The sequence below is a fragment of the Aotus nancymaae genome, unplaced genomic scaffold (assembly GCF_030222135.1).
Source record: "Aotus nancymaae isolate 86718 unplaced genomic scaffold, 86718_ANA_hifiasm-v0.15.2.pri h1tg000079l, whole genome shotgun sequence".
Lineage (NCBI taxonomy): Eukaryota > Metazoa > Chordata > Mammalia > Primates > Aotidae > Aotus > Aotus nancymaae.
In genome coordinates this window covers 28,142,648-28,166,376 of record NW_026988494.1, presented here as the reverse complement: position 1 = coordinate 28,166,376, position 23,729 = coordinate 28,142,648, and the positions used below count along the sequence as shown (strand labels likewise).

Genomic DNA, 23,729 nt, shown 5'->3' with positions numbered 1-23,729 from the left:
AGCAAACTAAAAATTAAAACTGCCTGTGTATCAGAAAAAAAATGAGAAATGAAAGAAAACTTACTTGAAAAGGATTTACTATGTTTTATATATATATTCAGATGAGAAAAGTGTTTTCATTTTACAGGGAATTCATTATATATCATGTGACGTGTATCGTGCTGGTATGTATAGCATATGTATTACATATATGTTATGTGTATATACAAATTAGATGAAAAGTTACATATCTACACATTAGATGAAAAGTCCATCTTCATTTTATAGGAAATTCTTTCAAATCAAATAAAAACTCTAATAAAAGTGGGCAAAGAACTTTTTTGCAGATTTACAAGTTACTTATGTACATAGGAAAGAATCCTTTGCATTTCTGGTCTACGAATTTAAATTAAAAGAGGAATGAAACTGTTTTCTGTCCACAATATGTGTGAGGATGCTTTGTACTGCTGCTTAAAGTTGCTGGTAACTTTTTAAATAGACAATTTGGTGGTAAGTACTACATTTAAAAAATGTGTATGCTCTTTACCCATCAATTCCATCATACTAAAATACCCTTAGGAAGTAGAGATAAATGCATTTTGTTTTTTGCAGCACTTATTTTAAAAAGAATAGATAGAACGAATTCTATAAATAAATTTCTGTTGCAGCCAAGGGTGGAATAACATGTGACCATTGAATGTGACAATAGATATAGAAATATGTTGATGTACGAATATGTATTTTGTTTTAGCCAGCAAGGAAAAAAGAATCAGTTTGATTATACATACACACAAACATCCTACGGTCTTGTGTTAACAAAAAATGTGTACAAAATATAACATTTCTAATTTCTGGGCATTTGCATTTTAAGTAAAGTTTTTCTTATCTGTGATTGCTGCAGCGAGCACATACAACACTTCTAGTACAAGTTTTTTATTAATGGAATAATTCTTGGGAAGAGGAATATGAATGTTGCGCAGATAAAAATAATCTCTCACTTTCTCTTTTTTATCATCATCATCATGATTATTGTGTGTTATTATCTTTGAACTTTTAGCCTCTTCAGAAATAAAAAGGAAATGTTTTTATCTGTGTCCAGATTTTATGTATTTATTTTATTATATACATATGTTTTTCATACATGTAGATTTCTCATATATGCAAACAATGATTAATCATTTCATTTTACTTGTATTCTTTGAAAATAAAAATAACAAATATAAATGATTATTATTGCAAAAATACTGCTTTATAGGAGTTTATTTAAAAATATTGAACTCCCCATCTGTATTTATCCATTCTTTGATTCCATTTACTCATCAAACGTAACCTGAGTACCTCTTCTGTGTCAGACGTACTCTACTATCTCTCAGGACCCTTCCATCCTTGAGAACTTTGTGTTTACTGCCCTGTCTGCACAAGCTGAGAGGTTTGAAATGGGGATATTAGGACTTAATCTCATTTAAACTTTATCTCTCATCTTTCAAACAAAAGAATTTCTTAAGTTAGAAAATAGTAGAAGATAACCTTTAACTGCCATTTCAAAAGTTTATCAGTTTTAAACCCTAATATTAATCATTGGAAAGTCTGATTTGCATATATGCTCTAAATGTAAATATGGAATTAATTGATCCATACCTATTCATTTGAATCATGAGTTTCCTTTGGCTTCAAGTTGTTTGAAAAATCCAATAATTAATTTGTTTAAAAAATGTGTTACTGTTATTTCAGTGTTCTTTCCCCATAGTACCTTTAAGAACTGAAATGTATTTAAGTGCTAGTTATATCCCTAGAACTGCCCTAGACCTGCTGAGTATACCATATGCTACTTAATGCAAGGACTCATGGATTATGTGATGCCTCATTATTATATATTTAAATAAAATAATTTTTTTTAAATGCTACCAATTATAGTTGTAATAAGTCATGAATTATAAGTGGCATTCAAATATCAGAGGTGTTAAAATGTGACCTCCTCTTTAAGTCATCCTACAAAGTAGGTATAATTGTATTATTTTACTTAATTAAAATTTTTTTGTTAAGTAGCAGTAATAGCAATAATCCCAGAACTCTGGGAGGCTGAGGTGGAAGGATCACTTGATGCCAGGAGTTTGAAAACAGCCTGAACAACAAAATGAGATTCTTGCTCTACATAAAATTTTAAATTAGTAGCTGGGCATGCTGGTGCACATCTGTAGTCCCAGCTACTCAGGAGGCTGGGTATGGAGGATCACTTGAGCCCAGGGGTTCCATGCTTCAGTGAGGTAGGATTACACCAGCCTGGGCAAAAGAGTGAGACTGTCTCAAGAAACAAAAATCTAACAATTTTGAGTTGTTGCTGTAGGAACTATTTTAAATACTTTACATAGTTTCTCATTTAAGCATCATGATGTCCTATGAGATAGCTATTATTGTTGCTTTTATTAATGAGGAAGTTGAGGCACAGGAATGCTAAGTAATAGCTGGTAAATGACACAGTTTAAAGTAGGACTGAAACACTAGTTGAACTGAATCCAAAGACTGAGCTCTTTTTATTCAAATAGGCTGCTGCTTTCATTAAGGTAGTGAGCAATAAGAGCTAATAAGTATTGTACTTTCTTCAAGAAAAAGAAGGAAGAGGAAAAACATGCTATTTAATGTTGACAATTCCATGAATGACTGTATGTTTTGAGATATTGCACTACAGTTTCCTAAAAGGTCCTCTTACTCTTGTACTACTGCTTTACATTTGGCCTGTGCCAGTGGCTGTGTGGAAGTGGTCACTGTCCTGGTGAACAGAAAATGCCAGATTGACCTTTGTGACAAACAAACCACACCTTTAATACAGGTATATAGTAGCCAACTCTTTCAGCATGACATGGGTTTGATTTATATATAGAAAATTAAAATAAATGTATTTTATTTAAATATAACTATTTGGTGAAACCTGTGGAATGTGTATTTTGAATTCTTAGAATTTAAAATCTATTTCTTGATCTAATATGGACAGGGCGTACATTGCCAGGAAGAGACTTGTGCCATCATTCTGCTGAAACATGGCACCAACCCACGTCTTAAGGATATCTATTGCATCACTGCTCTCCATTATGCTGGGTATAATGAGTGTATGTTACTGGCAGAAAAACTGCTTTCTCATGATGCAAATATTGAAGCAATGGACAAGGTGTAGATCAATCAACATTATTTTCAAAATATTTGTTTTAACCTTAACATAGGTAAGGGTCAGTTTTTTTATATTTGTAAGCTCAAGCATTCACTGAATGCAAGCAAATTAAGTTATTCTGAAATAACAATTATCTCAAATCATATTTTAAATAATGATAATTCAAAAGAGGAATTAAAGGACACAACTTTTAAAAATACACTTTGGAAAATATTTGTGAATTTCTTAAAGGTAAAACCTTTTCAATTTTTTTTTAATTCAGGGTTGTTTCTTTTTCCCCTAATTAATGTAAAACACAGGAAAGAAAATATGTCCTGGAAATAGGCTTTATCTTAAAACTCAGACAAAACTAAAGCAACTTAGAATAAATGGACATTTCGCTGCTGCTGACAATTTTCTAAAAACTTGATGTATCATCTCTCAGTGGTGAGGCTTAAGAGGGAAAAATGGGAAGGGAAAAGGAGAGCCATCAGGAATATGCAGGGCACTTGGAAATTAGGTAATAAGAGAAAATGCCAAGAAGAGTTTTCTTTTAGTTTGTTGTTCTTCCAGTTTGTGTGTTGATACAAGGTGCTCTTTAACTTTGGGGCTAATCAATTTTGGTTTGAAAAAGAAAGTGAGTTGAAACTTGCCTAGAGACTAATTTTAGAAGGACTCTGAGGAAACCATATTGGCAGTGAATATGTGAAGACAAAATGAGAAACACTTCAACAGAAAGTGAAACAAATTATTAACTGACTTATTACCCATCCAGGCAGAAACAGCCACTTAGATCTAAGAGTCTTAACTGTCATCTCAAATCTAGAATGAGTACTTTGGGAGGCCGAGGCAGGTGGATCACGAGGTCAAGAGATCGAGACCATCCTGGTCAACATGGTGAAACCCTGTCTCTACTAAAAATACAAAAATTAGCTGGGCATGGTGGCACACGCCTGTAATACCAGCTACTCTGGAGGCTGAGGCAGGAGAATTGCTTGAACCCAGGAGGCAGAGGTTGCAGTGAGCTGAGATAGCACCATTGCACTCCAGCCTGGGTAACAACAGTGAAACTCCGCCTCAAAAAAAAAAAAAAAAAAAAAAAAAACTATAATGTGTTGATGGAAAGGTGGGAGATAAGGAGCTTATTAGTAGCAAAATAAAGTTGGATTTTGAGTTTATTTGTTCCTGTTCTATTCATACCCATGAAAATTAAATGTAGATTTAATAAATGACTCTATCTCATACTCTTTTCTTTTGGCCACATCTACAACTGATAAGGGTAATTAGCCATGTGGGTGAGGGATGAGACTGAAGTGATTGCCTGCTGCACTTTCCCAGAATTGTGCATTATAGTGACCTGAGCAAATTTTGTTAAAAATCTAAAACTTTAGGCTTTCCCTGATGCTTTTGATGTAATAGATCTAATAAGGCCTGAATATGTATGTTTAAAATGTTTTCTTGAAGCTGGGCACAGTGGCAAATTCCTTTAGTCCCAGCTTGAGCCTAAGAGTTTGATTCCAGCTTGAGCAACATAGTGAGACTCTTATCTTTAACCACAATAATAGCGAAAAAAAAAAAAAAAAAAAGAAAAGAAAAAACAAACAAAAACCTTGAGGTTTGGATACACTCCTGTTTAAGAACGCCAGAATTGATAAGTGCAATATATACATTTCTGTATCTTAAAATATGTAAAAAATTTTTATTAGAGTTGGCATTTGCTAGGTGCTACTTTCTTCAAAGTTCTCCTTTTCAGTAAGATTAGCCTGACTTACCTGTCTTTCTCTGTCTGTGACTGGGAAGTGAAAGGAAATATTATTGGCAGTATCTCTCAGCTTACAGAATGACACCTTTTTTCCCCACCATTAATCATTCACTGCCATTCAGAGTCTTTAAGAATTTGCTTATGGGTAATCTTTCAGTAAGTAGAAGCTGACTCTTTAATGATTTCATGTCCCTTTGTCACCATACTTGTGACTATGTGTCAACAAATGTTCATTACAAGTTGGGTTTTCTCAATTAGAATAATAACCAATCCTAATTTTTTTTTTTTTAGTTGAAGTTGTATTATGTACTATCTCAGCATGTCTGTTAAGTTTATAGGTCTTTAGCATAACCATATGTCAGCTTTACACACTGAAATCCATGAAGTTGATATAAATTTGATATAAATCAAAATTCTTTTGATTAAAAGAATTTCCATAGAAATTATTTTAATAATTTAGTTTTGGCAGTCATATAAACTATCTATTTGGCTAACAATCTGGGAAAATTATATAGAAATAGATTGTATATGAATACATGTTGGAAAAATTCTTGAAGTGGGTATCATGAGTCTTAATAGCAATTTTTATCATATATGAAGGCCTGATTTTTTTGGCAAAACATATACTAGAGAAAGAAAATATTTTACATGCAAATACTTGGATTATACACAGCCATTTAGTTACATTCATAGCAAATACAAAAACAAAAGGGCTATATTCTAAATGTGCACAAATTTGTTTGCCTCTGTAAATTGAGTCAACATGTAAAATTTAGAAGACTTATGCAGAAATCTGTGCTTCAGACTTGTCTTAAAAAAACAAATATGGTGTTCCATGAGTTTCTATCACTGTTGGCCTGCTGTGCAGAGGATGCTTCTTTATAAAAGGCACATATTCTCCAGTTTGCTACTGTGCCACATCAGTACTTTCCTTACTCAGATAACCTTCCTTTGTCCTTGTAAGTATTTGAGTTTGCAACTGTTATGTTGTAATATATTTTGATAAAGATTTCAAGGCTTTTAAGTCAATGTGTATTTGTTTATAATATAGTCTATAGATTATATAAATCCCTCAGTTATAGGGTTGAATTTTAGAATTTAGTTTAAAACTCTTTTTCTTTATCTATACCACAAATAATCATCTTCCCATACAAATGCCCAGAAGTTTTTTTTAGGTTATTCCAGGTTATACTTAGATAGTTTATGAATATTGCAGACATTATATCTTTCTCCTCAGCAATCTTCCTTAAAAATGCAAGTGACTTACTGACTTTCATTACGCTAGAAATAACCCATATGGATCAGTATGAGAACTTTTATTGATAAGCCATTATAATTGTATTTGCTTTATATTTAGCCTAAAATAAAAAATAATTTTAAATAGCCATTTAAATGGAAACCAGTAGAAATGGATTTAAAAAGTAGAGTTGCATTAGGGTCCCAGCATTGCCATTACAATTGAGAATAGGTTTTTTTAATATTTATTTTTAAGTTTTTTAAACATCTCTCTCTTATACAGAACATACTGAGCTTTATAACAGTTAAGACAAAAATCTGTTCTCTTGTATTAAAAGAAGTCCACAGACTATTTAATAATATGGAAAATATGTATATTTGAAGCCAATCACTCTTAATTCAGAGCTCATTTCCTTAGTGACTCATTTGGAGCAGGAGTGCCTCACGTTGGCATCTGGGATCCTAACATCATTGATAGAAGTGAATCAAGCAAGTTTGTACCACCCAGAGGAAACCTCCAACTGTATCGGGAAGCTCTGGAAACTGTATCTCTGAAACTCTTAACTCCTTAAATGTTAATATTTGCCACAAAACGTAAGATAGGTGTTAGGTAAAATTCAAGAGATTTCTTGATTATTGGATATAAAATACAGTTTTGTAATACTTCTCATATGCAGATTGTCATGGAGTCTTTCTCTTGGGGTACAATAAGCGAATATTCTTTGGAATATAGGTTAAGAAACATTGCTCTAGAGGTAATAATTTAGATCATTAATTTATGTAAAACTTAAAGTTTTGGGGCTGTAGAGATAAAAGATACAGCCCTTACCCTCGAGAAGCTCTTGGTTTCAGTGTGAAACAATGAAGTGATTACAATATACCATGCTAAGTGCTGTGATCAAAGCAAGGATTCTGGGGACTGGTATGTTTGAAGGTAGTTTTGGTGATGACCACAGTTAATGTGGTGAGGCACAGGATGGGTGTTTGCAAGGCAAAGAGCAGCACGTCAGCACAGAGGAGTGAGAAGGAAGGGACTGGTTTTCATTTTCTTCCTTTCTATATTGTATGTTGAAGTTCAAACATCTTTGAGAAGATTTTTAGTTCATTTGAGAAATTTGTAATTTTTTGAATTTTTTTTTTTCCTGTTTTATAGGATGGAAACACAGCACTTTTATTTGCTACAATTTGCAGGAGACAGCAAATGGTGGAATTTTTAGTGAAAAACCAAGCTAATATACATGCTGCTGATAGGATGAGACAGTATAGTAGTTCTTGTTTAAAATAAAAACCTGAGTATTCTAGAGTGGAGTCATTCAAGTCAGAAATATTAATAAGATTAACATAATTATTGGCATATAGTGAAAAATAACAAATAATCAGGTAGAAAAGCAAATATTTGGACTAAGCAACATAAAGAACATACAGTAGGATTCATTTTCTCTTATAGAGTGTTTGTTATTTGTAATCTGATGTTTTTGGTCTTGTAATCTTATATTAGCTAAAGGTTTTTGTATTAGTTTTATTAATTTTTGAAGTGTCGACTTTTAGTTTATGACTACTAGTATTGCCATTATTGTTATTATTATTTTTTGTTTTCAGGCTGTATATAGCTCTTATCTGACTCCTAGATGATATGAATTACAACATATCAGACTAGGAAAGCAAAAGGGAAATCTTCATTTAAATCTTTGCCTACTTTAGATAAATGACATCAGCACAGTTTCTTGGCCATCAAGGGACTGTAAGTTAGCAACTTGTATTATGTCATACCCCAGTGGAACAAGAGACTTCCTTGTTGTCCCTTTCTTTTAGCCTTGGTGATAATTTACAAAGATGAACACTTGAGCACCCAAGATGCTTATAGACACAAGCTAGTACATATAAATGGTTATTATGTCTATATTGATAGGCAGGATATTAAATTGATAAAGTATATCAAACTAGCTGTTTAGTAATGACTTTATTAAAGTTCTTGAATGGAGTTATTTGTTTATTTTAGAACAGTCCTTATGCTTCCTATACATTATGATTCATCAGGTATGGTCAGTATTTTTCTTCAACAAAATATTAATGTCTTTATTCAAGATATGTGTGTAGGAGATGTAGAAGATTATGCTATTTATCGTGGTTTGACAAGGTAAGCATTTGTATTAAATGGCCAGTTAATACTAAATTGATGTTTAAAATAATTGCAACCATTTAATCTTATACATTAGGTGAGAGTTCATAGTTTGGTTCAGGTCATTTGAAATAGCAAGAGTTTGTCCACTTTTTAGCTAGAAATCAAACAGAAGCCTACATTATTTAGAAGTAGAATGCAAGATTATTTCAGAACTTTTAAGACCTTTATCCATAGGGATCTCAATGTGGTTTATTTTATTCTAAGTATAATCCCCATGCATCAGATAAAAATAAAGCCACATCTTTGACTTCTTTTTTCTTCGTTTCTTTTTTTTTCTTTTTTCTTTTTTTTTTTTTTGATAGAGGCAAGTTCTCACTATGTTGCCTAGGCTGGTCTTGAACTCCTGAGCATAAGTAATCCTCCTGCCTTGGCCTCTCAAAGTGCTAGCCACCATGCCTGGCCTGACTTTTCTAATGAGTTAATTGGGTCTCGAAATCTTCAATTTAGCAGAAAATCTTGTGTTGTCCCCTGGGGCTATCTCCTGTGTCTTTCTTAGAATTTCCCAAGAAGCTAAGGTGTTTTCTAAGTCCAAGGAAGGTAATCTTTCTTTACAAGTCAGAAGAGGGAAAAGAGGCCACTGTAATTATTCTTTTGTTTCCATGGATTCACTTGCTGTATTGTTGCCATTGTAACTGCTCCTGCAATCTGATAATGACTGACCTTTGCCACCAGGATGCATTCACTGATTCAGACCCCTCAGTTTTCATGGTGATTCATATATAGAGTTCAAAGCTATGATGTTTATTAGTTTATGTACTTATGCTCAGCCATTGTTCCCAGCACCCTGCTCTGGGAGCCAGGCCTTCTAGCTTTACCTACACAAATAGTGAGCAGATTGATTCTCCCCCTACACTAAAAACATTATTTGGAGCCCACATCTTAGCTAGACTTAGCCTAGGCCTTCATGGTAAGTTAACCTTTGAGACCCCTGTTGGTCGTTTCTCTAACATATTAGTTGAGATTGTTCCCACCAGTCAGAGATGTTCAAATAATGTTGCAGGAAGAGATTAGAGTTCCCTTTCCCTTTTGCTATCATATTTGTATCTTGAGGCTTTTTTATGTCCTGTGCAGAAGCTTTGGTTAGATATTAGAAGGTTCCTTGTTGTCTTTCCACAGAGCACTGGGAACCAACTTGCAGTTAGCCCTTCAAGTAATCCATTTCTACAATAATAAAAATCTCCCAGGCTACTTGCCTATCTATGTCAAGTTTTAAATGTATTTTAAAGTTCTACCTCACAGGAAGCTATTCAACAAAATTCTCTGAATCTCAAGCAGGATAGTTGGATTTAACAGAGGTAAACTTCATCTATGACTCCTGAGTATCCATGTATAAAACAGGGCTTTGTACATGCTTCAGCAGCATATACTTTAAAATTGGATCAATAGATAAGCATAAGCATGGCTGCTGCCTAAGGATGGCACACAAATTCATAAAGCATTGATATTTTGCATTACCCCTGGAAGGTCATTTGACTATTTGTTGACCGGCTCCAAGGAAGCAGTGAGTCAAGTCAAAACAGGAGATACCGGATATTAAAATTATGATTATCACTATAAAACTATTGATGTACAGTGATCAATGAAATGAGAACAAAGCCAAGTAACATATGGGATGTTACATGCAAATATGTTGTTAGTACATGTCTTGGAAGTGGGAAAATGTCAACTTGCATTTCCTTCATAAACTTGAAAAACAATAAAAGCACGGTTTTTTTCCTTGTATATTAGTTGGAGCGGACCATGGAGATTGAGCATTCTGCTACAGATGTGCTGGCTCAGAGTTTGAGGAGATAGAGAAGGAGTGGTGGTTGTCCAAGCCAGGTTTTGACATCTGTTAATTTTCTGCTCTTGGTGTGATTGATGAGCTCAGTAATAGGGAACAATTATGTTATCTATTTTAATAAGATAACATATTTATATATAGATTTAGTTATGTTATGAATTAGCTAAAATGCCCCAAAATTACAAACCACAATAAATACAACAAATAAAATTAGCACTTAATAACATTTTTTTTTATTGCACACTTAATAACATTTTATGAAAACTGCAACATTTGATTTTTAGAAGCTTTGGAAAAATCACACATCAAGCTTTATTTGGGACTTCAAAATAGTTTCAGCTGTAAAGTTCAAGGATAAGTTAGTCCATTGCTTTACTATTTCTCTGAACATTTAAGCATATAATCTCATTACATCTTCCTAACAACCTAGTGAAGTAAGATAGCAAAATTCTTATTTTTTAGAAGAAACCATGGAGAATAAGAGAAGCAACTCAACTGAACACAAATACCTATTGGTTACAGAGCAAGTACTTGTTCTGAGAGCAGGACACTTTGCACGATGTCCAGCTAACTATAGTTAATTTACTGAGCTGTGCTCCCTCCATTTATGAGTACTTCACTTTTCAAAAATTTAATTAAAAGGTTAATAAATTTGTAAAGCTTTAAATTTTGAAGTGTATGGGACAGAAATTAAAGTTCTGGTATTAGCACTGATATTGCCTGAAAGGGTTTAAGAATTTAATATGTTTGGTAAATATTTTTTATATTAATATTAAAATAGCAGTTTTATTTATTACTTTTTTGTACATAGAATTTGACACCAAATTTTGGAACACAAAAAGAAGATATTTCAATGCAAGTAAGACTTCTGATAGTAAATGTCTCATTTATCATGTTGGTCCTACTCTTGATAAAAAAGAAAGTAAGATGTAAGATTAAGGTAGTTTTAATTGAAAAAGACCAGTTTACAAATATGTGTAAATTGCAAGTGTGTGTATATATATATATATATATATATATATATATATATATATGTATGTATGTGTATATATATATATATATGTATGTATAAACTAATTTTCAAAATTTAACTTCTTTAGTTTGGAATTCACAGTTATTTAAGAAGGTAGTTGTATCTAATTTATGATCTGAAACAGTATTGTCTGAAAAAAAATCATTTACTTAATTACAATCCTTAAAAGTCTATGTAATATTTTTTGCATAAATAAGAAAAAAAATTGTTAGTATGTTGTATGTGTTCTCAATAGTCACATTATAACAAATTGAACTTGTTATATTATTTAGTAAACAAATAATTATAGTTGACCCAAGAATAATGTGGGGGTTAGGGACTCTAATCTCTGTGCAGTTGAAAATCTGAGTATAACTTTTAATTTCCCCATCTTAGCTACTAATAACCCACCATTGACTGGAAGCCTTCCTGATAACATAAACAGTCCAGTAAAACCCATTTTATTTGTGCTGCATTGTTATATACTGTGTTCTTACAACAAAGTAAGCTAGAGAAATGAAGCTGTTGGAAAATCATCAGAAAAAAAATATTGACTTTTCATAAAACATAAGTGGATTCTCACAAAGGTCTTCATCTGTCTGTGGATTTCAGAGGCAGAAGAAAATCTGCATATAAGTAAACCCCTGCAGTTTGAACCCTTGCTGTTGAAGGGTGAACTGTATTATGTATTAATTTGTGTCACTAAGAAAGTAACTATATTTAGAACTGGGAAATCAACAATCCCTTTCTCCTATCATAAGTAAATGGCAATAAGAACTGTAAAATTGAACCAGCATGCACCCATGCAAATTGGAGATTATGTTTTGGAGATACCTACTGAGTGCAGAAGACAGAAAAACAATTTCTTTGTGAAAAGTACATGTTACATATTCTTACATAAGCAAAATGGTTTTATCTGTCATAGTTTACACACACATGCACATGCACATATACACACATGCTCTTGCATGTACATATGTACACACTAATAAGTTCAAAGTCCTGCTGATTCTTTATGACCAAATCCACTATTTGCAAGGAGCAGCGGATAACACATACTACACCTTGGATGCAGTTCTTTTAACTTTTTGACTTGTTCTGTGATGAACTGCCTTTAATGGGTGAACCATGTTTCTAGTTTTATAAGAAATAAAAAGATTAGAAGCAAGTAAAAGGAACTCTATGATCAGTAGGAGACTGTTGTACTTTACTCAGTGGTCATATGTTTTTCTCCAGGTATACAAGTTACTTGAATGACAAGTTCTCCAGTTATACAAGTTACTTAAATAATTAATTAATTAATTAATATTATTATTATTATAAGAAAGGGGTCTTTGTTGCCCAGGCTAGAATACAGTGTCTATTCAGTGGTACAATTACAGCTCACTGTAGCCTTGAACTTCTGGGCTTAATCAGTCTTCCTACCTCATCCTTCTGAGTAGCTGTGGCCATAGTCATGTGTGGTTACATTTAGCTGGATACACAATTATTGATCGATTGATTTGTTTATCTGTTTATTTTTGAGACAGTGTCTCCCTCTGTTGCCAGTACTTGAGTGTAGTGGTGCAGTCTTGGCTCCCTGCAACTTCTGCTTCCTGACCTTAAATGATCCTTTCACCTCAGCCTCCCAAGTAGCTGGGACTACAGGCATACACCACCATATTTTTCAAGATATGTATGTATGTATGTATGTCTTTTTTTAGATGAGGTCTCACTATATTGCCCAGGCTGGTCTGGAATGTCTGAGCTCAAGTAATCCTTCTGCATCGGCCTCCCAAAATGCTAGGATTTTACAGGTTTGAAGCTACTGCACCTGGCCTGCACAATTGTTATAAAAAGAAATTAAGCCCAGTTGAGTTGCAGAAAATTGACTACCTTGTCTTTTTTTTTTTTTTTTTTTTTTTTTAGGAACATTCATATTTTAGAACATACTGTCAATCATCAAGATTCTCTATTTTTTATTCTGGTTAAACTAGGATTGCTGCTTATTTCACATTCTTTTCTGAAATAATTGTTTTATTTATTCCTTTTATGGCTTTATTCAATGAGATACAGATATACAAGAATTTCCAAGTCAAATATCAAGGAGAAAAAAGAAAATAAAAGAAAAACAAATTAGGGAAAGTTATTCTGTGAAATAACCATCTGATGACAGTCACATATATCATATCAACTTAATAAAAATCTTATATGATGCATATGTGTCAAGGGTTTCCAAGACCACCCTCAGGTTTGGTGATTCACTAGAAGGTCTCACAGGACTTAGAAAATAATCATACTCAGAGCTTTAATTTATTACCATGAAAGGGTACAGGCAAAATTAGAGGCAAAAGGTGCATGTGGTCAAGTCTGGAGGAAACCAGGGCACAGGTTTCCAGGAGTTCTCTCCTGTGCAGTTCCCAGGATCTGCTTAATTCTCCCAGCCTCACATTTTGGCAACACTTGGGCAGTGATGTCTACCTGTACCAGAATCTCATTAGAGACTCAGTACCCAAGTTTTTTTTTTTTTTTTTTATTGCATTTTACGTTTTGGGGTACATGTGAAAAACATGCAAGATTGTTGCATAGGTGCATACGTGGCAGTGTGATTTGCTGCCTTCCTCCCCTTCCACATTTCTCTAATGACCAGTGATGATGAGCATTTTTTCATATGCTTCTTGGCCTCACGTATGTCTTTTGTAAAGTATCTGTTCATATCCTTCGCCCATTTTTGAATGGGCTTGTTTTTTTCATGTAAATCTGTTTTAGTTCGTTGTAAATTCTGGATATCGGCCCTTTGTCAGATGGGTAGGCTGCAAAAATTTTTTCCCATTCTGTTGGTTGCCGATTCACTCTATTGACTGTTTCTTTTGCCGTGCAGAAGCTGTGGAGTTTGATTAGGTCCCATTTGTCTATTTTGGCTTTTGTTGCCAATGCTTTTGGTGTTTTGGTCATGAAGTCCTTGCCTACGCCTATGTCCTGAATGGTTTTGCCTAGGTTTCCTTCTAGTGTTTTTATGGTGTTACGTCTTATGTTTAACTCTTTAATCCATCTGGAGTTAATTTTAGTATAAGGTGTCAGGAAGGGGTCCAGTTTCTGCTTTCTGCATATGGCTAGCCAGTTTTCCCAACACCACTTATTAAACAGGGAATCCTTTCCCCATTGCTTGTTTTTGTCAGATATGTCAAAGATTGGATAGTTGTAGATATGTTGTGTTGCCTCCGATGCCTCTGTTCTGTTCCATTGGTCTGTATCTCTGTTTTGGTACCAGTACCATGCTGTTTTGATTACTGTAGCCTTGTAGTAGAGTTTGATGTCCGGTAGTGTGATGCCTCCCGGTTTGTTCTTTTTGCTTAGACTTGACTTGGCTATGCGGGCTCTCTTTTGGTTCCATATGAAGTTTAAGGTGGTTTTTTCCAGTTCTGTGAAGGTCTTTGTTAGCTTGATGGTGATAGCATTGAATCTGTAAATTACTTTGGGCAGTATGGCCATTTTCACAATACTGATTCTTCCTAACCATGAACATGGAATGTTTCTCCATCTGTTTGTGTTCTCTCTTATTTCGTTGAGCAGTGGTTTGTAGTTCTCCTTGAAGAGGTCCTTTACGTTCCTTGTTAGTTGTATTCCTAGGTATTTTATTCTCTTTGTAGCAATTGGGAATAGCAGTTCGTTCTTGATTTGGCTCTCTTTAAGTCTGTTATTGGTGTATAGGAATGCTTGTGATTTTTGCACATTGATTTTGTATCCTGAGACTTTGCTGAAGTTGCTTATCAGTTTCAGGAGATTTTGGGCTGAGATGATGGGGTCTTCTAGATATACAATCATGTCATCTGCAAATAGAGACAATTTGACTTCCTCCTTTCCTATTTGAATACCCTTTATTTCTTTTTCTTGCCTCATTGCTCTAGCTAGAACTTCCAGTACTATATTGAATAGGAGTGGTGAGAGAGGGCATCCTTGTCTAGTGCCAGATTTCAAAGGGAATGCTTCCAGTTTTTGCCCATTCAGTATGATATTGGCTGTTGGTTTGTCGTAAATAGCTTTTATTATTTTGAGATATGTTCCGTCGATATCTAGTTTATTGAGGGTTTTTAGCATAAAGCGCTGTTGAATTTTGTCAAAGGCCTTCTCTGCATCAATTGAGATAATCATGTGGTTTTTGTCTTTGGTTCTGTTTATGTGGTGAATTACCTTTATAGACTTGTGTATAATGAACCAGCCTTGCATCCCCGGGATGAATCCTACTTGATCATGGTGGATAAGCTTTTTGATGTGCTGTTGTAATAGGCTTGCTAGTATTTTATTGAAGATTTTTGCATCTATGTTCATCATGGATATTGGCCTGTAGTTTTCTTTTCTCGTTGAGTCTCTGCCAGGTTTTGGTATCAGGATGATGTTGGTCTCATAAAATGATTTGGGAAGGATTCCCTCTTTTTGGATTATTTGGAATAGTTTCAGAAGGAATGGTACCAGTTCCTCTTTGTATGTCTGGTAGAATTCAGCTGTGAACCCATCTGGACCTGGGCTTTTTTTGGGTGGTAGGCTCTTAATTGCTGCCTCGACTTCAGGCCTTGTTATTGGTCTATTCAGGGTTTCGACTTCTTCCTGGTTTAGGCTTGGGAGGAGGCAACTGTCCTGGAATTTATCCATTTCTTCTAGGTTTTCTAGTTTATGTGCATAGAGTTGTTTGTAATAATCTCTGATGATGGTTTGAATTTCTGTGGCATCTGTGGTAATATCCCCTTTATCATTTTTTATTGCTTCTATTTCGTTATTCTCTCTTTTCTTTTTTATTAATCTGGCTAGTGGTCTGTCTATTTTGTTGATCTTTTCAAAAAACCAGCTCCTGGATTTATTGATTTTTTGAAGGGTTTTTCGTGTCTCTATCTCCTTCAATTCTGCTTTGATCTTAGTTATTTCTTGTCTTCTGCTAGGTTTTGAGTTTTTTTTGATCTTGTTCCTCTAGCTCTTTCAATTTTGATGACAGGGTGTCAATTTTAGATCTCTCCTTTCTTCTCATGTGGGCCCTTATTGCTATATATTTTCCTGTAGAGACTGCTTTAAATGTGTCCCAGAGATTCTGGTATGTGGTGTCTTTGTTCTCATTGGTTTCAAAGAACATCTTTATTTCTGCCTTCATTTCATTGTTTATCGAGTCAACATTCAGGAGAAAGTTGTTCAGTTTCCATGAAGCTCTGTGGTTCTGGGTTGGTTTCTGAATTCTGAGTTCTAACTTGATTGCACTGTGGTCTGAGAGACTGTTTGTTATGGTTTCCGTTCTTTTGCATTTGCTGAGGAGTGATTTACTTCCAATTATGTGGTCAATTTTAGAGTAGGTGTGATGTGGTGCTGAGAAGAATGTATATGCTGTGGATTTGGGGTGGAGAGTTCTGTAAATGTCTATTAGGTTTGCTTGTTCCTGAGTTCAAGTTCTGGATATCCTTGTTAATTTTCTGTCTCATTGATCTGTCTAATACTGACAATGGTGTGTTGAAGTCTCCCACTATTATTGTGTGGGAGTCTAAGTCTCTTTGTATGTCATTAAGAACTTGCCTTATGTATCTGGGGGCTCCTGTATTAGGTGCATATATATTTAGGATCGTTAGCTCTTCTTGTTGCATTGATCCTTTTATCATTATGTAATGTCCTTCTTTGTCTCTTTTGATCTTTGTTGCTTTAAAGTCTATTTTATCAGAGATGAGAATTGCAACTCCTGCTTTTTTTTGCTCTCCATTTGCTTGGTAAATCTTCCTCCATCCCTTTATTTTGAGCCTTTGTGTATCCTTGCATGTGAAATGTGTTTCCTGGATACAGCACACTGATAGGTTTTGGCTTTTTATCCAATTTGCCAGTCTGTGTCTTTTGATTGGGGCATTTGGTCCATTTACATTTAGGGTTAATATTGTTATGTGTGAATTTGATCCTGCCATTTTGATGCTAGCCAGCTGTTTTGCCCGTTGGTTGATGCAGATTCTTCATTGTGTTGCTGCTCTTTACCATTTCATGTGTTTTTGGAGTGGCTGGTACTGGTTGTTCTTTTCTATGTGTAGTGCCTCTTTTAGGAGCTCTTGTAAAGCCGATCTGGTGGTGATGAAATCTCTGAGTACTTGCTTGTTCACAAAGGATTTTATTTTTCCTTCACTTATGAAGCTTAGTTTGGCTGGATGTGAAATTCTGGGTTGAAAGTTCTTTTCTTTGAGGATGTTGAATATCGGCCCCCACTCTCTTCTGGCTTGTAGGGTTTCTGCTGAGAGATCTGCTGTGAGTCTGATGGGCTTCCTTTATGGGTAACCCGACCTTTCTCTCTGGCTGCCGTTAGTATTTTCTCCTTCATTTCAACCCTGGTGAATCTGACGATTATGTGCCTTGGGTTTGCTCTTCTAGAGGAATATCTTTGTGGTGTTCTCTGTATTTCCTGGACTTGAATATTGGCCTGCCTTGCTAGGATGGGGAAGTTTTCCTGGATAATATCCTGAAGAGTATTTTCCAGCTTGGATGCATTCTCTTCATCACATTCAGGTACACCTATCACACGTAGATTAGGTCTTTTCACATAGTCCCATATTTCTTGTTGACTTTGTTCATTCCTTTTTACCCTGTTTTCTCTAATCTTGCCTTCTCATTTTATTTCATTGAGTTGATCTTTAGCCTCTGATATCCTTTCTTCTGCTTGGTCAATTCGGCTGTTGAAACTTGTGCATGGTTCGCAAAGTTCTCGTGTTGTGTTTTTCAGCTCCATCAATTCACTCATATTCCTCTCTAAGTTGTCCATTCTTGTTAGCATCTTGTCAAGTCTTTTTTCAAGGTTCTTAGTTTCTTTGCATTGGGTTAGAACATGTTCTTCTAGCTCATGGAAGTTTCTTAGTATCCACTTTCTGATTGCTGATTCTGTCATTTCATCACACTCATTCTCCATCCAGTCTTGTTCCCTTGCTGGTGAGGAGTTGTGATCCCTTGTAGGAGGAGAGGTGTTCTGGTTTTGGGTGTTTTCATCCTTTTTGCGCTGGTTTCTTCCCATCTTTGTGGATTTATCCACCTGTTGACTTTGTAGGTGTTGACTTCCTGATTTTGATAAGTTTAAGTCTGCAGCAGCAGAACTCATAAACCCCCTTTTTTTTCCCCCAGGTGTTCTGTCCCAGGGAGTTAGGGCTTTATGAGTTTCCACTGTGCTCCTGCCATTTTCCCTGCCCACAAGGAGGCAGCCTAGTCACTCTCAGCCTGCAAAGGCTTCGCTGAGCTGCTGTGGGCTCCACCCAGGTGCTATGTGACCTTCCCTGCAGTCCTGTTCATATGGGTGTATTTAGAGCTGCTTCTGCAATGTTGGCCTGCCTCTGTAATTATGAACTTTCTCTGTAATGGCAGGTTGCCGCAGCAATGGGAGGCTGCCTCAGTAATGGCGGACGAGCCTCCTCCACAGAGCTGGACCGTCCCGAAACTCTCAACCCAGAGCGTTTCCAATTGCTGTTTTTTTGTTTTTGTTGTTTTTGTGGGTGTGGGATCAGCCAGGCCTGATCTCCTGGCTCCCTGCCTCAGAGCCTTTTATTTTTTTGTTGAACGGTCAGCTCTCTACCAGGTGACCTGGTCATCTGTTGAATAGGCTCTGGGGTGTGTGTGATTTCCCGTGCGGCGACCCACTGCGCTGCTGAAACTGCGGCTCTGAGATTCGTAGCACTTTTTTTTGCCTGGGAATCTCCTGGCCTGGCTCCCTGTTTCAGCTCCCCTTGCTGGCTAAGTGGGACCACAGTCCTGTTTACTCTGCACCTGGAGTGGCTGTGCCGGGGTGCAGGCAAAACAGCCACGCCGGCCAAAACAGCAGCGCTGGCGACCCGTGGGGCTCCTCTGCCTGCGAATCTCCTGGTCTGTGGGCAATAAAAATCTGTCTGGAAATGCGGCATCCACTCACCCTCTGCACTTTCACTCAGAGCTGCAATCCTGAGCTGGATCTAACCGGCCATCTTGGAACTCCTCCGAGAATGACCAGTACCCAAGTTTTTTAAATGGACGTTACTCTCCCTCACGTGTACCCAAATTCCAGACTCCCACAAGGAAAGCATCTGTTCAGAGTAACCACATTGTTTCTATAAACACTTTAGATGCAGTGACATTAGCCTTTCAGTAAAATTGTTAAATAAGCCTAATATGTTTTTTTTTTTTTATGAAAGAAAGAGAAAGGGGGAGAGAGAACAGGAGTCTTGCTCTATTGCCGAGGCTGGAATGCAATCTAAAAATAGGTATTGAAAACTTCTTTTATGCTGATAATTGTGCTTAACAGCAGAGACAGAAAGGAATAAGGGAAGAAAATAATAAAAAAAAACCCCAGCCAACCAATATTTCATTTAAGTCTGTGAAATGCTATGCAAATGCTGAAGAGTGATTTACTTCCAATTATGTGGTCACTTTCAAAATAGGTGTAATGCAATACTGATAAAAATGTATGTTCTGTGGACCTGGGGTGAAGAATTCTATAAATATTCACTGAGTTTACTTGTTCCAGGTCTGAGTTCTAATCATAGATGTCCCTGTTAATGTTCTATCTCATTGATCCATTGAATATTAACAATGTGGTGATGTGGTGTCAAAGTCTCCTGCTATTATTGTGTGGGAGTCCAAGTCTCTTTATAAGTCATTAAGAACTTCTCTTATGTATCTGGGTGCTCCTATATTGGGTGCATATATATTTATGATCATTGACTCCTCTTGTTGCATTGATCCTTTTACCATTATGTAATGTCCTTTTTTGTTTCTTTTAGTCTTTGTTACTATTAAAGTCTATTTTGTCAGAGACAAAAGTTACAACTTCTGTTTTTTGTTGTTGTTGTTTGTTTTTTTGCTCTTCATTTGATTGGTGAGTCTTCCTTCAATCCTTTATTTTAAGTCTTTGTGTGTCCTTGCTTATGAAATGGATCTAGATACAGTGTACCGATGGGTTTTGACTTTTTATTCAATTTGCCTGTTTGTGTCTTTGATTGGGGCATTTAATCCATTTAAATTTAGGATTAATATTGATATTTGTGAGTTTAGTATTGTCATTTAATGCTATCTGGCTATTTTGCCCATTAGTTGATATAGATTCTTCATTATGGATTTATTCTTTACCATAGTAAGTTTTTGAGATGACTGATACTGGTTGTTCCTTTCTGTATGTAATGCTTCTTTCAGAAGCTCTTGTAAAGCAGGCCTGGTGGTGATGAAATGAGTGCTTGCTTGTTCATGAAAAATTTTATTTTTCCTTCATTTAGGAAGCTTAGTTTGGCTGGATATGAGATTCTGGGTTGAAAATTCTTTTCTTTGAGGATATTGATTTTGACCCCCACTCTCTTCTAGTTTGTAGGGTTTCTGCTGAAAGATCTGCTGTGAGTCTGATAGGCTTTCCTTTATGGGTAACCTGACCTTTCTCTCTAGCTGCCCTTAGAATTTTTTCCTTTATTTCAACCCTGGTGAATCTAATGATTATGTGTCTTGGGGTTGCTCTACTTGAGGAATATCTTTGTGGTGTTCTCTGTATTACCTGGAGTTGAGTATTGTCCTGCCTTACTAGGTTAGGAAAGTTTTCCTGAATATTATCCTGAAGAATATTTTCCAGCTTGGATTCATTCTCTTCATGACATTCAGGTACACCTACCAAACGTAAATTATGTCTTTTCACATAGTCCCATATTTCTTGGAGACTTTGCTCATTCCTTTTTACTCTTTCATGTCTAATCTTGTCTTCTCATTTCATTTCATTAAGTTGGTCTTTGACCTCTGATATCCTTTCTTCTGCTTGATCAATTCGACTGTTAAAACCTGTGCATACCTCACAGAGTTCTCATATTGTATTCTTCAGTTCTATTAATTCACTTACATTCCTCTCTAAATTGTCTATTCTCGTTAGGATTTGTCAAACCTTTTCTCAAGGTTCTTAGTTTCTTTACCTTGGGCTAGAACATGTTCTTTTAACTCACAGAAGTTTCTTATTATTCACCTTCTGAAGCCTAAATCTGTTAATGGAACACACTCATTCTCCATCAGGCCTTGTTCCCCTGTTGATGAGGAACTGTGATCCCCTGTAGAGGGAGAGGCATTCTGATTTTGGGTATCCTCAGCCTTTTTATGCTGGTTTCTTCCCATCATTGTAAATTTATCCACCTGTCATCTTAGTAATTACTGACTTTCAAATTAGGTCTCTGAGTGGATGTCAAACTTGTTGATTCCCAGCGCCAGAATCTGAGCAACCCACTGCACTGGCTAAAACAGCAGCACTAAGATTTGTGGTGCTTTTCTGCCCAGGAATCTCCGGTCTGGCTTCCCTCTTGAGTCCCCTCTTCAATCAGCTGAATGGGCGACCCTGCCTTCCTGGAGCTCTGAACGTTGACCAGAAGGGGACACAGTCCCATTTACTCTGCACCGAGAACTGCTGCACCAGCCTCAAGAGTCACGCTGGTGACCCGTGGAGCTCCTCTGCTGGGAATCTCCTGGTCCATGAGCAACAAAAATTTGTCTGAAAGTGTGTCGTCCTCTCATTCTCTGCACTTTCACTGGGAGCTACAATCCTGAGCTTCTAGTAATTGGCCATCTTGGATCTCTCTAGGCCTAATAATTTCTGAGTTAAAATTAGAATAAAAATTGTCTTTTATTTTCACTACATGAATAATCTGTTTAGAATTGTAAAATAAGATAAAATAATCATTTTATCAATATTTTCTTACCTTAGCATGCAATTAAATTTATTTTTTTTTTTACATATTTTATATACTTCAATTTGAGAAATAATGCCTACATGCTATTACTTTGGTCTTTGATGATCTCCAATTTTGGGGGTTACCATGTCTTGCTTAAATATGTCATAATAACAGGTTTAGTTAATATCTTTTATTTTTCAATTTAGTTGTTCTGGAAATCCTGGGATGCATAGACAATGAGTATTTTTTTAGATCAATACCTTTATTTCTTAGAGCAGTTTTAGGTTCATGGCAAAATTTAGAGGAAGGTACAGAGATTTCTCATTATTTTCCATGTCTCCCACACATGCATGGCCTTTCCCATTATTAGTATTTTCCACCAAAGTGGTACATTTGTTAAAACTGATGAACCTACATTGACACATTATAATCATTCAAAGTTCACAGTTGACATCAGGCTTCATTCTTAATACTGTACATTTTATGAATTTGGACAAATGGTAAATGACATGTATCTATTATTTTAATATGATAGAACAGTTTCACTGACCTAAAAATTCTCAATACTACGCCTGTTCATCTCTCTCTTCCTAGCAACTCCAACCACTGATCTTTTCTATCTTCATAGTTTACTTTTTTCAGAAGAGTCATATAGTTGAAATAATACAGTGGATTTATTTTTGACTAGTTAAAAAATTAAAGTTCTATGGTAATTGAATGTAGTCAGTTAAGATATACTTTGTCCTTTTGTTTTTCTTCTGATTTTTTTAATCATAAGATCTGATGATATGTGCTTTACATATTTAGAAAACATGATTTGTGTAGATATTTGCCACATAATGGAAACAGTTGAGGAAAATGACACCACACATTACCACACAGCACAAACTGGAGCATCTTGGTTTATGGGGTGGGTTCAGATAGACTCTCTGTTCCTTGGAAGGGAACAAGTTCAAGAGGTTGTATTTTATAAAACTGGAATCATAAAGTCTTCCATATGTACTTTGAGTTGGAAATAAGACCAGGCAATGAATGCTATAGGTAAATACCCATGTGCCTCACTGATCCTTTTCCTTTGAGGGATTGTGGATAACCCCCCATATAGGTACCATGGAAGGAGAGCTAAGCAGAATCCTGGCACAATTAAGACCTAGGGAATATCTCAGTTTATAGTGTTACTATTCAGTTATTTCCTTTATATAATCAAATATTAATTAATAGAATTAGGGCTTGGAGAATATCTCAGTTTATAGTGTTACTGCTCAGTAATTTTCCTTTGTACAATCCACTATATATATTAGTTCATAGAATGAGTGCCTAAAAATATCTTACCACTCAGTTATTTCCATATATATATCTTACCACTCAGTTATTTCCATATATATATATATAAAATGCCTATATCTTAGTTTATAATCGGAGAAATGCCTAGAGTAGGCACAGTACAGAGCATGAATTAAGGAATAAGCAGCTTATAATCAGAAGAATGTCTAGAGCAGACACAGTGCAGAGCATGATTTAAGGGAAAAACAATTACATCAGGACAGGAATCCGTGGCCCAGGTGGCAGCATTCAGTATCGTAAAGACACCCACTGTATGGCAGGCCTGGGGCAAGAGCCACTCCTCCTGATAAAGAGTTGTAGGACCCTGCTTCAGTTCTTGTGGAAGGCTGCCCTCAGAATGACAGTCACACCTGGGTGACTGCACTTTATCAGCTCTTGTTGCTGTGCTGCTCAAAAACCATTCCCCTATAGAACTCATTGGAAGCTGCCAGCAGGTAGTGTAGACCCTGACAGCTCTGTCACTGCTATGTGACTTAAAGCATCCTCCTATAAATCTTCTTAGTAGCTTGCCCATAGATAGAGGTATTGCACACTGCACCCTCTTCACTGCACATGGTCCACCTCCATGCCTCAGTGACATAATGGGGGTGGACCCATTATTGCACATGGCCCTTGCCTCGATGACCTAATGGGAATGGACCCCTTGCTG

General features: G+C 35.8%; 1 long non-coding RNA gene and 1 other non-coding gene across 2 annotated transcripts in view; both read left to right on the top strand.

Moving 5' to 3' along the window:
• LOC135271472 (uncharacterized) overlaps positions 1 to 21,699 on the top strand; it is a 33,116-nt gene extending 11,417 nt beyond the window's left edge. The window contains exon 3 of the long non-coding RNA XR_010339633.1: positions 21,345 to 21,699. This is a non-coding gene — a long non-coding RNA (uncharacterized LOC135271472). The remainder of the gene's footprint in view (positions 1 to 21,344) is intronic.
• On the top strand, positions 9,650 to 9,751 carry LOC135271510 (U6 spliceosomal RNA). Its single transcript, XR_010339670.1, has one exon. It is a non-coding gene; the product is annotated as a U6 spliceosomal RNA (small nuclear RNA).
• Positions 21,700 to 23,729: the final 2,030 nt, after the last annotated feature.